A 14,228-nucleotide genomic window follows, 5' to 3' on the forward strand; every position below is an offset into this window, starting at 1 on the left:
CTTGGGCTTGGGTATTTCTTCATAGCAGTGTGAGAACAGACTAATACAGTGTCTAAGAGCCATCATTCCAGAGAGCAAACTTTACTGCCATGGCTTTAGCTGAAAAACACTTAGGCTATTAGATTGAATGTATGCTGATCCCTGAGACTTTCTCTAAATGGTTACATAAAGCAGCACATATAAAAACAACAGCTAAGAGAATAAAAAGACTCAGCAGAGGAAAAGTGGCTTTCTTGGTTATTTATCTTTTCCTGCAGTAAGTATGCAATCATGATTAAAGTTCCCTCCTAATGTTATTCTACTTAACTGAGACATTGATGTACAATATTAGAATGTTACCAGTTGTGAGAGAGAACAAGCCAGTTTGTGCATGGTGTCTAATCAGGAGAGTGTTAAAATAGTTATTCAAAATATCATTTTTATTTTGCCTGTGGATTGAGTCTTTCCTATGGTTCACGGGGAAAGAATGGTGAGAAGGAGCAGAGAGAGATGAATGAAACTTGATTTCTGTCGTTGGCTGTGGTTGCTACTCTTGGACAGTAACTCAATGACCATGAAGAAGCTTCGTCATTTCATCACATTCTGCCTGTGGATCACAGCTGGCAGCTAGTCTCCTTGCTTCCAGTTCAGAATGGATGGACTAAACATTTACTTAGGGGAGAGTTAAGCAAGATTTTGGGACTATAGAATGTGTTCACTTGACAGGCTGAGCCGAGAAGAGGCTCCTAAATCTAAGTCTCCATGTTAAATAAACAGCAGAATAACAAATTTAGCACCTTACAATATTTCTGTCTGACTCGCTTTTGGAGTTTACCTTTTTTATGTGGTGGGTAGGCCTGTGGAATTCGTGAGAACTCCTTGGAAATTCCTTGTGCTTAAAATGAATAGAATAATATTTTGTATTTCTTGAGGTGCTGGGGTGGGGGACCTGGCCCAGGGAAAATCACATTGTGAAACCTCCACTCAGTCTTGACTTTCCTTTCTTCCTCATAAATAATTTCAATCCCATTGAAACCCCTTAGGTGACCAGATGAGTTAAAGGGAGGATAGGGATCAGGGGAAAAGAGAAATTGCAGTCTTATTGCTTGGCCTTGTGGCAAGGGCTATGGAAGGAGATGTTGGGGACTGATTTATATAGGAACCTGAATTCTATCTTTCCTTTATTATTTTTTATGGTAAAGCCCTGCTGGCCAAAGCTACCTCCTTGTGCCTCACTGGCTATCTTCCAGAGGCAGTACCCAGCTGCTAGCCACTGTTTACCATCAAGCTCCCCATACCTCAACAACAGCTCCAGGCTCAGCCACTGCCATGAATTTCTTTCCTCCTGTGTCTCCACAGACTCTTTTGCCTTTTGATTTTAAAACATCCTTTGTTTAATTTTTTTGTCTCTCTTGTTCAAAGGGAGCAGACAGAGACTCTTCCTTGTTCTCTGCCTTCCCTCCATTATTTTGCCGAGAGCAAGATTATTTGGCTTGAAATAAAAAATCATAGTCCAACTCTCCAGTTCTCAAAGAGGCCCTAGCTTTGTCTGTGGCCTCTGCTTTGGAGGAGTCCAAATGTATCAATTATGGTGCTCACACCCGAATGCTACCTCTGAAATCACCTTTGTCCCCTTGCTTGTGTAACACAACAGAATGTGCTTTTAGAAGGGGTCTTTTGTATTACTAGATTCTAAAATATTGACAGAACAGTTTCCAACCTATTATCCTGCTTTCTTTAAAAAGTTAATTCAACACCAAGCACCAAGCTGGTTGTTGCTCACATGTTGTGCTTCCAGCTTCAGGCACAGATTTGCAAGGAGATTGGGAGAAATGAGATTTGTGAGGAGGACACAAGTTGTATCACTCCCTCAAAGGCCTGTAAGAATGGACACCAAGACACTGAATGCTTTTAGGGGAGGTTGTTTATCCTAGAGGTAAAATGGTCCAGTGCCATGGTTGGGGAAGGGACTTGAATGTTCAACACTTTAAGTGAAATAGTTCTGGGCTGGATAGTGTGGTAGGTGCTGAAGAGCTGAACTTGGGCTGGTGTGTGTTTCTCTTAACTGAATGATCCCAGGCCCAGGGGAGGTCATGGCCATCCAGAGGCTGGCCTCCTCTAAGCAGAGTTCTGTGTGTTCTCTTATGCAGGCCAGTCCGTTGCTCTGGGACTGCAGAAAGCCCTCTACGGTGCTATAAAAAGGATATAGTCAAATGTAGGTCAGTGTATCAGAGCTTATTTTAGGGGACTTCAAATGTACCACCAGCCAAATCTCCACAACAAGGCAACTTGTGTTTTGGGTCATTCTTGAGTCCATATTCCCAATACTGTTTTCATAAAATAGTTTTAGCATATTTGCAAAAGGGAGGAGAGCATCTGCTAAAAGTTTCTTAGGAAATTCATGCTATCGAGTTTGGAAATAAATAAAAACATACTTTGTTTTTACCTTAAAAAAATCTTCGGCTGGGTGCAGTAGCACACACCTGTAATCTCAGCACTTTGGGAGGCAGAAACAAGAGGGTCACTTGAGCCCAAAAGTTTGAGACCAGCTTGGACAACATGGCAAAATCCTATCTCTACAAAAAATATCTCTACAGAAACTAGCTGAGTGTGGTGCTTCATGCCTGTAGTCCAAGCTACTCAGGAGGCTGAGGTGGAAGGATCATCTGAGCCTGTGAGGTCAAGGCTGCAGTGAGCCAAGATTGTGCCACTGTACTCCAGCCTGAGTGATATAGTGAGACCCTGTCTCAAAAAAAAATATTTTGTGTGGCTCATTTTCCCTCCGGAACTCCACAGCAGACTATGTAAATTCACCTAAGGGGAAAAAGCAGCCCACAAAACTTTAAGATGGTTTCTCAAAATTCCCAGACCCTGGTATACACACATATTCTCCCCCATCAGGATATTGAATGCATTTGGAGGAGGTTGATTACTTTTTATAGAGGTAAAAAGCCTCAGGCTTAGGATAGAGCTGGCCTTTGAAGTAAAGCATTCTGGGCAGGATAGAGTTGGTAAGTGCTGAGGAGCTGAATCTGATATAGTGAGCACTTCCTGTATCTGGGTGACTGGGGAGCCAAATAAGGGCATGGCCACTTAGAGGCTGGCCTTCTCCAGGGTACAGTCTGTGTGTTCTCTTTTGCGGACCATTCCCTGGCTGTGGGCCTGTGTTCCTTCATCTGTAAAGTAAAAAGAGTAGGCTGGATGTCCCGTAAATACTCTCCATTGCTTAGTGAACACATCCTCCAGGAAAGACACCCTAGCCAACACAGGTAGGACTGGGGACAAAGTGTGGGCTTGTCCTTTCATATATCCTACCCTCAACAGACAGATTGTAACATAAGGGCAGAAAACATGCCTGGTTCATCTTTGCAACCCCAGAGTCTAGCCAGGAGCTGGGAACAGAGCAGGTATCTCTAACAGTCTATGTAATACATAAATGAGAAACAGTTCAAGCAAGTAATCTTGACAACCCCTCTAGCAAACTTCTGCTGTTCTTTTCAAACCTCTCCATTCACCAAATCAAGTGGTGGCTAAGACATGGTCATTAGATAATACTGAGCTCAAATCCTGGCCCTTCCAGATCTTTTGCAGGTCATCTATAGCAGATGTTGTCTGTGTCCTACTAGATCTCAGCCATATGTACTTGGCCCAACTGCGAACTGCTTGATGCTTCCTCTGGGGTCTGAAGCCCCTCTGCCTGAACAGGAAAGGCTGGGGAATAAATGCCCCCAGGAGCAGCCCTCAACCAATGATTATTGGGAGTTGGTGGATAAATGCCCAAGCTTCCTTTCCCCTTAGATAGGATAATTCTGAAATGATTGTTCTACACTGTGAGAAGGTGATAAGCAGTCTGTACTAGTCCATTCTCACACTGCTATAAAGAACTGAGGCTGGGTAATTTATGAAGAAAAAAGGTTCAATTCACTCACAGTTCCACAGGCTTAACAGGAAACATTACTGGGAGGCTTCAGGAAACTTACAATCATGGCAAATAGTGAAAGGGAAGCAAGGCATGTCTTTCCATGGTGACAGGAGAGCGAGAGAGTGAGGGGGAAACTGCCACACACTTTTAAACCATCAGATCTCTTGAGAACTCACTATCATGAGAACAGCAATGGAGAAATCCTCCCCCATGATACAGTCACCTCCCAACAGGCCTCTCCTCCAATTCGACATGAGATTTAGATAGGGACACAAATCCAAACCATATCACAGTCCCTGACAGCCAGCACTGGCCTGGTACTCACAACTAGGTCTTGATGTTTTCCTGTTGAACATAAACAGTCTCACATAGTCACTTTGTGATCTTGATGAAGTGAGAAAAAAAATACCACTTCATAACTTTGTCTAGGCATATAAAAAACAAGATCACTGTGCAAATGAAAAAAGTACCAAACATGGAGTTCAACTTCCAGCATGACAGCGTACGGAACTCTGCTGATGCACTTCCAAGTGAAACTGGTAAATATTATTTTTAAAACAACAACTTAAAGCCCTTGGAAATGATCCTAAGGGAAAACAGGAAATGAAGACACATCTGTCTAAGAGAAGCTACAAAAATTCAGTAAGAAAACCAAGTCTGTGGTATTTGAACCACTACAGCTTCTTCCTTTCCCCCTCCCAGATCAGTAAGGCAAAGATTCTACTTCAGACTGCTGCAGCCAAGAGCATAGGGCTCCCACTCCCCTCTGGCTTCCAGCCAGAGGACTTTCTTCTCAGGAGAGACAGCACTTCAGCATCATTCATACTGACACCAGCTACTTGTTTCTGAGGCTAAGTATCAGGTGAATACAGATGAGAGATGTTGGCTCATTTACTCTGCCTACTTTGTCCCCCGCTTATTTAATGGAGGCTCTACCTTAGATGCAACACACTGAGAAAACTGGGGCTCAAGTTTTCCTTGCCTGGAAAGAGACAAGCCAAGAGCATGTTAGGCTGCTGCACCCCACTCCACCAAGGCGTCAGCCCATAGAAAGGGGTTGCCATTCAGACAGAAGCTTGCCACTGTCCCCACCCTGTCTCTAGAGCTCTTACTGAAAGATTTTGCCTTAGAGGAGAAACACACTACAAAACAGATAGCTCCTTATCCCTTCCCAAAGGAATTGACTTCATTTACAACAGAGCGTGAAGTTCAAACCTAAAAGTACTCAAGAACAGCAGAGGTTGTCATACAAGGCAGTTGAGATTTGTGGATCTAATGAAGATAAAGCATGACCTATAAGCAGGATAGTTTTCAGGAGAAAACCAGGAAATAAGATGTCTGGTAAGAGCCCTCCTGGTATCAGAACAAATATCAGACATGGACCTCAAAAACTATTTCTTCAAAGAAACCACAATCTAATTGGATTAGTTTGTAGAACCATTTATGCCCTAGGGCATTGCTGAAAACAACACAGTAATCAGCAGGTAATTAGTAGAGTTTAATAGTTGGGCATGGTAAGGGAAAGATAGAGAGCCCTACTAACACCACTGCCATTCTAGAGTGACTGTGTACACACCCAAAGTCATGTCTTCCTAAAGAGCAACATCAGAGGCTTAAGACTATGAGGAGAAGGAATAAGCTTCATTAAAAGAATCCAGCCAATCACTAAAAAATATACCAGCAAATAACAAGTCCCAGAGGCTAGGGTTGGGGGCAGTTGCTACAACATATTATCAAAAATTTTCTGGCCAGTCATAATGGCTCACACCTGTAATCCCAGCATTTTGAGAGGCCAAGGTGGAAAGATCACTTGAGCCCAGGAGATCAAGACCAGCCCGGGCAATATAGAGAAACCTCCATCTCTACAAAAATAATTTTAAAAATTTAGCCAGGTGTGATGCTGCATGCTGATAGTCCCAGCTACTCAGGAGGCTTGACGTGGAATGATCACTTGAACCTGGGAGGCTGAGGCTGCAGTGAGCCATGACTGCACCACTGCACTCCAGCCTGGGTGACAGAGTGGGACCCTGTTTCAAAAAAAATTTCAATTTCCAGCAAAATATTTATGTGGCATGTGATATGCTTTGGCTGTGTCTCCACCCAAAATCTCATCTTGAACTGTAATCCCCATAAACCCCATAATCCCCATGTGTCAAGGATGGGACAAGGTAGAGGTAATTGGATCATGGTGTGGTTTCCACCATGCTGTCCTTGTGATAATGAGTGAGTCCCACGTGATCTGATAGTTTTATAATCTTTTGGCATTTCTCCTGCTTGCACTTCTCCTTCCTGCTGCCTTGTGAAGAAGGTGTCTTCCTTCCTCTTCACCTTCTGCCATGATTGTATGTTTCCTCCCCAGCCATGCTGAACTGTGAGTCAATTAAGCCCCTTTCCTTTATAAATTACCCACTCTCAGGTATTTCCTTATAACAATATGAGAACAAATACAGGCCTGCAAAGAAACAGGAAAGTATGCCCCATACATCAGAGACAAGCAGGCAAAAACAACTGCCACATGATAGATTTAACAGAAAAAGACATCAAAATAGCCATTATAAATATGTTTGCAGGCCAGGTGTGGTGGCTTATACCTGTAATTACAGCACTTTGGAAAGCTGAAGTGGGAGGACTGCTCGAGGCCAGGAGTTTGAGACCATCCTGGTCAACATAGCAAGACCTCCATCACTACAGAGAAAAAAAAATTGTTTGAAAAGAGAAAAAAATAATATGTTAAATTGTTTTAAAAAATAAAAAATAATATGTTTACTAAAAGAAAGCATGATTCAGAAAATAAAGGTATAATAACAATGTTGCATTCAGTAGAACATATCATTAAAGAGATAGACATTATTTTAAAAGGACCAAATGGAAATTCTGAAGCTGAAAGTACAATAACTGACATGAAAAATTCACTAGCAGGGCTCAACAGCACATTTAAACTGGCAGAAGAAAGAATTAGCAGATTTGAAACAAGATTAATAGAGATTATACAAGACGAAGACTAGAGAGAAGAAAGATTGAAGAAAACTAAATAGAGCTTCAGAGAAATGTAGGACACCATCAGCCACACCAACCTAAGTGGAATCTACCAGAAGAAGAGATAGAGAGGAGCAGAAAAAATAGTCAAAGAAATAATGGCAGAAAATTTCCCAAATTTATTTTAAAAACAATAACTGGGTATAGGTTATTGTTTATAAGGAAGCTCAGTGAATTATAAGAAGGATATACATAAAGAATCCACAAACAGATTACATCATAGTAAAACTGGCTAAAAGTCAGGCAAGGAGAACTCACTTGTGTCCATTGATCTCTCAGAGCGGCTGGGGATAGTGGCTAAGCTCCCTCTTGGATTTCAGAGCTCCACAGATTTGTGTTTTGAGTTCTATGAGTTTCTTTGAGCAAATTTCTGATCCAAACCAGATTTGGAAGTCATGACAGAAACTGGGTCCAGGAATAGATTTGATAGGGGAATTAACTGGCTTGGATCCAGTTAGAGGCCTCTCACATCTGACTGGATCAAGAAAGGAACTGGGAGTAAGCAGTAATATTGCAGGGGTTATAAAATTTGGCTTTCGAAAATTCATCAGGATTTTTGTGTTCTAGTCCTTCGTTTCATTTTTCTTGTGCGCCCAGGTAGGAAAAAATCCTTCGCTAAGTTAACCAAGAGAACCTGAGAATAAAGCCAATATTTTAGGTAAAAATGGGATCCTTACTTTCTGGAAAACTGAGTTCCTTCTGGCTCATATATTAGGCCTGGGAAACAGTGAAGTCTTAGAAAAATGGCAAAATCTTACTAAAGATAACTTACAATGGAGCGTTCCAAATTAACATCAACACATTGAAGTACATTTAAAAATGAGGGCTCTCGGTAAAATCCCTTTCCACTAAGGATGGGTTTGGCACTATGGAATGTTAAGTGCTATTCTCTTTGGATTAATCTGTCTTACACTGTTTGCTGATGGCTATGAGTGACAGGGTTAGGCATGTGCAAGACCATGGGACATGGGGAGCTTTTTCCTCCCCAAAAGGGGAAATTTGACAGCTGATGGAACTTCTGAAAAAGATCCCTTCACTACTGACAAGTGGTCACCTGAACTTTTCATTTTCAGTGTCACTGCAATGAATGGGTGGGTCCTTCTCTGGCCTCCGTGAGCTCTTCACCTTCCCACCTTGCCACAGCAATGCTTTTCTCTCTCTCCTTTCCCTTACATATATTTTCCATTACTCAGGGTGACCGTCTTGCCCAGAGACCATGTGTGGACACTCCTAGTCAGAAGTTGGATTAAAGATGACGGGACCCATCTAAAGACAAATTTAAGCCTTGCCAGTTTAATATTGGGTGCTAAGCAGAGTAGTTAATGTCTATGTCTTGTCACACATATTTTACTCTGGCCAGAACAAAAAAAGATAATCTTCCTTTGTGTTGTGGCCTGACCCGAGGCTATGGTACAGTGAGCTGGGTTACTAGGGCCACTAAGGGAAAGGGAACCCAGAAGCCTAGCATGCTGGCAAAAGGGTAAGAATTTCTTACCAGTCAGACTTCTGGCCTCTCTTTCTCTGTGCAAACTGGTTGAATGAATAGTAAAAATCGCTGTTTATCTCTTGTAAAGTTTTAATTACTCGGAGAAAGGACTTGTAAGACTAGTCTTAAGCTATAGCAAATTTGGTGTGCTTTGTGTGTCTTTCTGTATTTTCTGTCATAATGAGGGGTACCCTAGGACAGAACACAGTCTTAGGATATCCGTAAGCCCGCTGCTCAAGACAGACCAGCAAACAAACTGATCAGTTACAAACTTTGCTGCAGGTCCCTGAAAAAAAAAAAAAAAAAAAACTAGATAAGGTTTCCCTCTTGACTTGCATGTCCTTGGGAGCTTGAGCTTGTAAACATGTGGCCATGCTTTCTCTTTTCACAATGGCAGCCTGGGTTCAGGGTTCAATTTTTGGCTTGGAAAATGAGTCCTTTAACTTCTGTCTATGTATTTATATGTATTATGTGTGTGATGTTTATATATAAAAGAACTTTAAATAATTGGTTTAAAAATAATAAAAGCTTAAATCACATATTTTGTCAGAAAAGTAAAAAGTGTAATGCCTTTTAGTTCATGTGAAAAGTAATCTTTGGGAAATAAAGACAGTTTTTTAAATTATTGGTAAAATGAAAATGTCAAATAAGGCAAATGTCAAGCTGTAACCAATCCAGCTGTTCTGTATCTCACTTCCGACTTCTGTATGTCATTTCCTGTTTTTGTCTAAAATTTTCCATGTGGCTGCACTGGAGTCTCTGTGAATCTGCTGTGTAGGGGCTGACCAATTTGCGAATTGTCCATTGCTCAATTAAACTCCTTTAAATTTAATTTGGCTGAAGTTTTTCTTTCATCACATAAGAACAGGACTTATAATGAGAAAAGATAAGTTAGAATGATGGCATTCTAGGATTGCCGGTTTTAGAGTTGCTTTCAATTATATTCTATTGCTCCAGAGTTTTGAATTTGCCTAAAATTACCTTCTCAAGCAGAGGTAGCAGATTGGAAGATGCATCCTATATCTGGTCTGCAGATCTGTTTTGTATGACCAGTGTACTTTTAAATAAAACATATTTGAATTGATTGCTCAGATTTAAAGACCAGAAGGTTTCATGTAAACACTTATTTCTGGCTAATCTTCACAAACTGGAAAATCTGCCAGATCTGGGCCCCAGAGTCCTGACCGGAAATATTAAGCTGAAGCAGAGTAATGGCCATTCCCTTTGGGGGAGAAATATCCTTTCCCATTTTACCAGTCCCCACTCTGCTTGTTTTCCTCATTTATGTTACCTTCCTGGCCCTGTTAGCATCTAGATTTTCCATCCTTACTGGTTTTTTTAAAAAATTATAGGAAATGTCAAAAATATATAGAAAGAATCTTAAGATGAACATTCATATAGCCACCACCCACATTCAACAATTGTTAATATCCAGTCTTGTTTCATCAATAGCCTTGCTGATTTCTCCAACATCCCTACACCCAACCTAGGATTATTTGGAAACATATCAAGACATCACAGAATGTCATCATTAACTATTTCAGGGCATGTTTAAATGATATACCCTTTTTATATAGACAGCCACAGTATCATTATCATAGCCAAAACATGGAAAAGCCTTTACTATCATCAAATATCCATTCTGCTCACTTTAAAAAAGTTCTTTTCATATTATTCACTTCATTTGATTCCTTTTCTCTGTCAAGAAAGAACAAACGGGAATTGTTGATCTTGGAAAGTGGAGTCGAGCATATAAACATAAATGGTACTCTCCGCACTCTAGACAACAAGGCATGAAATGATTCTTTTTTTTCATAAGGCGTTCATTCCTATTTTTTCTGATTTTTTGAAATATGCCTGATAAACTTTTACCACTAAGCCTAAATACATGAGTCAGGGTATTACTGTCATGACCTGTAGGTGAGATGATGTGGTTGGGATATTTGTCTCTGCCCAAATCTCATGTTGAAATGTAATCTGTATTTTTCCCATTGTTGGAGGTGAGGCCTGATGGGAGGTGTTTGGGTCACGGGGGTGGAACCCTCATGGCTTAATGCTGTCCTTGCAATAGTGAGCAAGTTATCACGAGATCTGATTGTTAAAAGTGTGTGGCTCCTCCCCCACCCACTCTTTTGCTCCTGCTCTCACCACGTGAGATGCCTGCTCCCAGTCTGTCTTCCACCATGACTGTAAGCTTCCTGAGGTCCTCACCAGAAGCACATGCTGGCACCATACTTCCTGTTAAGCCTGCAGAACTGTGAGCCAACTAAACCTCTTTTCTTTATAAATTACTCAGCCTTAGGTATTCCTTTGTAGCAGTGCAAGAATAGCCTAACACATGAGACAACAGAGATATAGTAGGTTAAGCAACTCATTCAAGGTAACAAAGACAGCGTAGACTGCAGCAAGAACCCAGACCACCTTATTTTTAATCAAGTCTCTTTCTGTTATACCACATAGGAAAGGTGGGACAATAGGTTATAATAATGTGATGATAGGAGATAATATATAATAATAGTAGAAAACATTTCTGTGTGCTTACTCTGTGGCTGGGCATTGTGGGAGGCCACTTACATATATTATTTATTCTCATCAATTCTGTGATATAATATTACCATCTTATAGAGAATAATGATGAAACTACAGCACTTAAGTAAAATGCCCAAGTGGAAACAGCTGGGAAGTGGCACATCTGGGATTGGAAGCCAGATTGCCCTAACTGTGGCATCCCAGAACACCACCACTGAATTAAACTTGACAAAGCATGGGCTCTGGAGGCAGACAAACTTGGCTTCAGATCCTGTTCCTCTGATTAGCTTTGGACCACAGACAAGTTTCCTCTTTTTTCAATGAAGATGCTAGAACCTATTAGGATTCATTTGAGGATCAAACAAAATCATCCAAGGAAATTGTTTTATTGCTTGTCACATAGTAAAGGTATACAAGATGTTAGCTGCTAATAAAAAGGGGATGAAAGTTATAAGGGATAACTGTCTCCAGTAATACCCCCCATCAAAAAAAAAAAAGTAACTTGCTTTCTACCCAGCCCCTTGAGGTAGTTCCATTGTATGCTACCCAAACAATGTGTGGTTCAAGGTCGGTGTCTATTCATTTAAGTGAAATGGCATCCTAACTATAATTCTGTGAATTTGAATTTCTTAAGGTACAAGAGCTCTGCTTTGAAATTCAGAATCTAGGTTACCAGAGTGAGACGTCTTAACCTATAATTCTAGCAGGTACTTGTCAGATACATGAAAGCAAATGCCAACTGACTACAGGAGATCTCCTTTTGATATAAAGGAAACATATATGGCTAAAAATGTCTTTTGATGGTGTAAAAATGTTATGAATCTGATAGCCACGGGAAAGGAAAATGGAAGTATGACTTCGATTCTTCCCTTTTATCTTTCTTTGCCTATTTCTGAAAATCTCTAGGCTACCAAATGTTTCAGTGTGAATGTAGAAAAAACAAAATAATGAGCAAGAATAGACCAAGTGGCACAAAATGTACCAAATAGAAACAATTTCCAGACTGAATGTACACTGACACGTGGGACTTACTGTAAATAATTATACAAAGCACAACACAATGAGAACAATAGCAAAAAAAAAAAAAAAAAGAGGAAAATCTCAAATGGAGAAGAAAAGAGAATCCACTTGGCCAAGGGGCATGCATAAATGCATAATGAATTCAAGGACTTTCCCTATTCCCACCAAGGCATGTGCCTTCAGGGGTATGAATAAACCTCCCCCTCCTTGCAAAACCCTCACACCAAATGCAGTTGCTTGGCCGAAGCTTGACACCCACAATTGTGAAGACAGAAGTGAAGAATAAAAAGCAGCAGACAGCCTGACACAGAAAGTTCATGCTCACCCAAGAAAACAGAATTTTCCTTCAGGCTGAAAACATAACATTGTGAAACTGGCCATCAAATAATTTTCAGAGAAAATATTGTAACCATGACTCTTTATCTGCAGGCATTGCAATCACTTCAAAGGATGACCATAATTTTCACAATTAATCACTTTAAAAAATATTTTTGGTATATTTTTTCTTTTCTTTTGCTGTGGTAGGCCATGCAAAAACTTTGCCATTCCACTGTTTACAATAGCAAAGACCTGGAACCAACCCAAATGCCCATCAGTGATAGACTGGACAAAGAAAATGTGGCACATATACACCATGGAATACTATGCAGCCATAAAAAAGGATGAGTTCATGTCCTTTGTAGGGACATGGATGAATCTGGAAACCATCATTCTCAGCAAACTGACACAAGAACAGAAAATCAAACACCACATGTTCTCACTCAGAGGCGAGTGTTAAACAATGAGAACACGTGGACACAGGGAGGGGAGCATCACACACTGGGGTCTGTTGGTGGGGGCTAGGGGAGGGACAGCGGGGAGTGGGGAGGTTGGGGAGGGATAACATGGCGAGAAACGCCAGATATAGGTGATGGGGGGATGGAGGCAGTAAACCACATTGCTATGTATGTACCTATGCAACAATCCTGCATGATCTGCACATGTACCCCAGAACCTATAGTACAACTATAAAAAAAAAAACTGCCATTCTAGCCATTAAATAAGTGTATAATTTCATGGCATTATTTACATTTATACTTTTAACAGAAAATTACTTTAAAGAAATCTTGCATAGCAAGAAAAAAACTTAATGAATTTTTAAGAGTGGGCATGGCTTCCTTACCGATACCGTTTTGGTTTTGTTGTATTCCACCATGGCAGTACCTTGAAACACACTGTTCTCTCATTAGGGATTCACACCACCCCATCTTGCACATGTACCTGGTATCAATGGGGCAGAGAGGAGATGAGTATGGGGTGTTGGGGGAGGGGTGGAAGAGAATGTGTAGGTCAGCATAAGCCTGTCCTGGGCACACAGGAAACTTCTGTGATATGCACAGCCCCCTGATGGTGACTCAAGGAGATTACTGCATGAGAGGATGGTCCATGACATTTAGTTTGAATGGGATTTCGCGGCAGTTTTCATCCAGAACTTACTGACCCCATGTGACACACAAAACAAATGTACATACCCTTCACATATTTATTGAAACATTTTTAAAAGTGCCCTAAAAATGGGTCCATGATGTTGTACTTTTCTTTAAAACATTTAATAGACATTTGATGGGGTGCTGTGCAAAACATGAATCTGGGTCAAAGATACTGTGTCAAAAAGTGGCACAGAGGCTATCCCTTAGACAATGGGGAATATGGCCCCCATTTTTGAAAAGCCCATCCTCAGCATAAAGTAAAAAATCAATAGGAGCACATTGTATTTTAAAACAAGTTATCTTTCCTTCAAGAACCTCTAAGGGGTCATTCATCTTCCAAAACTTCTTGAGAATTAAAAAGATGGTATTGCAAGGCATGTCTGGTCACAGGGGGCCCAGGGAGCTTGTGGATTGTCTTGTTGGGAAACGGGGGTATCTGAAGCCCTGGACACCATCTTCATACTTCAGCTGGAAGTTTTGTGGAAGGAGGACACAAATGCTTTCCAAATTCACAAAAATTCTCAGAAAGCTTTGCCCAGTTGAGAGTTTGGGGGAAAGGAAGCATTGCTAATTCTGCATGCTCCAACCCATCCCTCCCTCCAAACCTTCCCAGGCTCAGGGCAAGGTCAGCTCACTTGGTTCTCTCTACAGTCCCAAGTTCTGGGACAGAGACTTGGTTGCTCAGCTCTGCGGGATGCCTTCAGCCATCTAGCCCCGCTACTCAAGCAGAAGATCCCAATCTCATCAGCATTCCCAAAGCGGGAAAGTCCAAGTATGCATCTCTGAA

The sequence above is a fragment of the Aotus nancymaae genome, unplaced genomic scaffold, assembly GCF_030222135.1.
Source record: "Aotus nancymaae isolate 86718 unplaced genomic scaffold, 86718_ANA_hifiasm-v0.15.2.pri h1tg000004l, whole genome shotgun sequence".
Lineage (NCBI taxonomy): Eukaryota > Metazoa > Chordata > Mammalia > Primates > Aotidae > Aotus > Aotus nancymaae.